Source organism: Parambassis ranga, unplaced genomic scaffold (genome assembly GCF_900634625.1).
Source record: "Parambassis ranga unplaced genomic scaffold, fParRan2.1 scaffold_21_arrow_ctg1, whole genome shotgun sequence".
Taxonomy (NCBI): domain Eukaryota; kingdom Metazoa; phylum Chordata; class Actinopteri; family Ambassidae; genus Parambassis; species Parambassis ranga.
In genome coordinates, this window is record NW_021144767.1 from 6,231,578 (window position 1) to 6,236,400 (window position 4,823).

A 4,823-nucleotide genomic window follows, 5' to 3' on the forward strand; every position below is an offset into this window, starting at 1 on the left:
TGATGAAACATACTAATAATAAAAAACTCATACGTGATCAGCCTACCTGTCTGGAAGTACTGTGGCCACCGCAGCGTAGCATGTAGCCGCTTCTGCTCGGCCAGTCGTCGCCAGGTGAAGTCGTACCGATAACCACTCTTGTCTCACATCTTTCTGCATCAAGACATTTCTGGTTGTGGCTTTTCCGACTCACTGGTAATTTCTCTGCCATATTGCGCCGTATTCGGTGTTTTCACCAGTTGAGTCTCGCTGTAACTCAGCACTGACGCTCATTACTTCTCTGGTCCACGGTTTGAGGAGCCGCGGACACTTCAAGCTCTCTCTCCGTGGATGCAGCGGGCCAGCTGGATGTCTTTGGGCGTGATGGTGAGCCTCTTGGCGTGGATGGCGCACAGGTTGGTGTCCTCGAACAGGCCGACCAGGTGCTGGCCTCCTGCAGAGCCATGACAGCGGAGCTCTGGAAGTAGTCAGCTCCATGTTTGATTATTCTAGATGCTTTAAGGCTGTGAACCCCTCACTGCACACTTTAAACTCCGTTCTCTCTGTTTAAACACTGTCAGAGTTCAAACCTTCATAGGAAATAAGTCCAGTATTACAGAATGAAACCAAAGATCAAACCTGTTTTCAGCAGCATTCTGCATTCTGGAGATGGACTGACACTGGTCTACGGACTATCCGGACCAGAACTCAATGAGCTGTAAGAGAAAAACAAGGTGAGAGGTGAACTGGTTATAGGAGGGACCTCTGTAATGCAAACATGTGATTTGCTGATTCTGGTGTTTTTAGGTTTTGATTTAAATTCCACAAAATCATTTATTTGCATTCAATTATTTTTGATTGTAACCATATATAATTCATACTTCTGTCTGTGCTCTAAGAGTCTTAAAATATGTGGTTTCCTTTATTTACAGTGTGCATGTCATGTGACTTTACTTATGCAACATGTATGATAATGTTCTGTCTCCTCTCGTTTCCAGACTGTCTGGAGGACACACAGAGTGGACATGGGTCACAGAGTGCTGCTGCTGTTTGTGTCTCTGCAGCATGGGCAGCTGCTCCTGCTCCACTCGTCACCGGCTGATTGTTCACACCTGTGATCAGTCATCAGCCAATCCTGCTGCAGCTTCCATCTAGTATATGTGTCCAATGGAAGCTGAGCAACATGTCAGCTACACACATAGAAACACTACACATAGTTTGTCATATAAATAACATGGATTGAATCATGTTGTACAGTCAATGCAAACAAAAAGCACTGAGAGTGGTGCTGGTAGTGCAGCAGTGGATGGAGGCTGAAGTGCTGCCACCTAGTGTAAATATTTGGTATTACTCTGACTACATATTCCACCTTTAACTCTCTGCCATATATACTGTGCCATGTGTGAAGTGATAATAACATGTGAATGTGAATTTATTGTAAAGAACTTTACTTATTATCCCTGTTATAAGTGAGCAGTGTGTGTGTGTGTTTGATGGAGTGTGTAATGTCTGCTCAGTGTTACTGATGCTGCTGTGTGTGATCTGAAAACTGATCAAACTGTGATGTGTCTGATGCTGACAGAAGAATCAGAGGTCAGACAGTCGGATCCTCCTCTGTGACACCTTTAACATCATATCAGAAATCTCTGTCTGCTTCTGGTACATGCAGCTGATCACCAGCAGGGGGCTCACTGCTTTGCTGTCACTCAGTGTAACAATGGAACTGTTAGAATGATGGTGCGGCTCACACAGGTGTGTGTGGTTGAGGTTAATCAGTGCAACAATGTCAGCTTCTCTCTACAGACTGTGAGAGAAACAGTCTGACTGAAGACAGGAGGAGGCAGAAATGTCACTGTGTGGATGTCAGCTGCCAGAAAACACCACAGAAGAAGAAGAAGAGGCAGAGGAAGAAGAAGAACAGAGAGGGGAAGTGTTTGTGGTGACAGTGGATTGGAGTAAAGCTCAGCTGCTACAACAGAACAGTTTCTGAACACATGTGTAGCCACCAAAACTACACCTGGTACAACAAAGGATCACAGTGAGTGGAGGACCAAGGCTGGAACCAGAGGACCAGAGCTGAGCTCTGGAGGCCAGAGAAGTCCTCCTGCAGCCTCTGCTGAGTTTGTTCCTTTGACCCCCTGTTCTTTGTTCTTGATGATCTTTGTGCAGTGTTTTGCTGATTTATCTATGTAATTATATCATGTGAGGATGTTTTGACATAGCAGATCATCATTTCACTGTGATTCAGATCAAATTCAGATCACAGAAAGGCCTTCCTGTTCTCACTTCAGTGAATGAATTATGGTTTTGTATATTCATTGGTCAACAGTGGTGGAATTGTAACCTTTTAAATGGGATTCTGTTTGGTTACCATAGAAACCACTGAGGAGGCACTGATGGCTGTGGGGTTGTTGGGGTTGCTGCTGCTGAGTGGAGTGGTTCTGGTGGTCATTGTGATGGAGATGCTGCAGGGTTCGTTGTGTTGGTGGTTGTGATGGGATGGTGGTCCCTGATAGGGGTGCTGCCGAGTGGGGTCATTGTGGTACAGGTTAGGGGTGTGAAGTGGTCCCTCTCAAACCTGCAGTAGAAAGTCTTGAGGTCGTCAGCAGTGGGGGAGGTCGTCTCCTGTGGTTTGTGATCTCCACACTGATGCATGGTCGTTAGCAGAAAAGCTGTTTTTCAACTCTTCTGAGTATTCCCCTTTTTGCCACCTTGATTTCCTTGGTGAGAGGGTTTCTGGTCTGCCTGTACACTGTCAGAAAAAAGGGTACAACTGAGGTCCATTTTTGTTCCCTAAGGTACAACTGCCAATGATTTACCCTCACAGGTTCCAAGCTGATCCCCATGGTACTTAAATGAACCCTTTGTGTGTCAAGATCCAAAATGATCAATGGTCGACATCTGTACCATTTTTTCCACAAACAGGGGTACAATGACCAGGTGAAGCTGTCAGTGACAGTTGGGGGACTGTATGGTTTGTGCACCAGAACTGGGAAATTTAGTTTGTTCACACTCTTATTTTTAATCCCAAATTTCCAATATTAATCCTAATTTCCAAAATGTAGGTGATGCAGTTGGACAAAATTTAGTCACACAAAAATAAAATAAAGAAAATCAGTGGTATCACACATTACTAATATTTAAGCTGAACCCAGCTACAGAACCTATTAAAATTTACAGTAAAAAGCCCAATTTCAAAAATGCTAAATATTAAAGGGTTGAATCACAATGATGTGACCAATGACCATGTGACCAATAACGGCTCACACAAGCGCGTTCCTTATGCAGCAGAGGTCTTAATCGCCCTCACCAGTTCGCGCTCAAATTCGAGTTGGAGCTCTCTACAGAGGAGCTCCTTCAAAAGCCTCAGGAACGTGGCAGCTTGGCAGAAGAAGAATTTCCCTCTGGGATTAATACAGTATCTAAAATAAAAAAATAAAATAAAAAAAAACTGTTTCCAACAGATGAGTGTTCCACACACTGATTGGGACAATCTCATCAACACCTTTGAAGATCCTGACAAGATCTGCTCGTCATTGCTGACCTTCAGGGCTGAAGACAGATTTAATTTGGGCTTACTATTTCTGTCCTAGAACTTTATATTTGACAGACTTATTTTTCCTGTTAAGAGGAAAAAGTTACTCATCTGAAACATTTGGGTGCAGGAATTGCTTTTATCCAAGAACACATCTCAGGAGTTTGGATAATGCTCGTCTTAATGTGGGTGGGTGGGTCAGCTATTTCACTCAAACTTTCAAGGGAAAGCTCGGGGTGTTGCAATATTGATACATAAGGATGTTTCTTTCACGCCTTCTACAACACTAGCCGACTCAAATGGCCGTTATGTTATTGTGACTGGCAAACTCTTTAATCTCAAAGTTATTTTAGCTAATATATATGCTCCAAATTTTGATGACCCACAGTTTTTCTCCCGCATCATTAAATTGATCCCTTGTTTAAATTCACACCTGCTCATTATGGGGGGAGATTTTAATCTGTGTCTGGACCCAGGGATGGATCGGTCATCGGTTAGGCCTGGTTATCCCATATCAAAATCTGCTAGTTAACTTTATTCCATTGGAGACCAACTCCTTGTTGTTGACTCTTTTCAGTTCCTCTCTAACTACCACACAGCTTTACAAAGCTAACAAAGTTCTATTCAGACTCATCCCAATCCAGAGCAGTTGTTCCACAGTAACACCTGCAGGAGGACGTCATCACCCAGTATGTGACCTGCACTGTGGGCTGTAAGGTCTTATACAGACAGGTGTGTGTCTGTCCTCATCAAGTCCAATCAGTATCATCAAAGACAGCTGGACTCAGATGAAGGTGTAGAACCATCTGAAGGACGATCAGAAGAAATGGACGCACCTGAGTTCAATATATGAGAGTCACAGCAAAGGCTCTGATACTTAGGACCATGTCATATTTCACTTTGTCTTTTTAATACATCTGCAAACATGTCAACAACTCTGTGTGTTTCTGTCAGTATGGGGAGCTGTGTGGACATTAATGAGGAAAAATGAACTTCAATGATTTTAGCAAATGGCTGCAATATAACAAAGTGAAACATTTAAGGGGGTCTGAATACTTCCTGCACCCACTGTACACATAACAACTGAATGTGACTGAAACAACAGCTCTGTGTGTAATATAAATATACAAACTAATGTGATTTGATCAGAACATTTTAAAAGACAGTGATGATCTGTTCTTATTGTCTAAACAGGAACAGTTGAAGCTCAGCTTGCAGCCCCTGTATCTCAGGCTTCTCAGCTTCTCTTCAGATGTTTGGACGTTTCTGCTGGAACCTCTCATTTAATGACTCACATTTAGAACTTCTG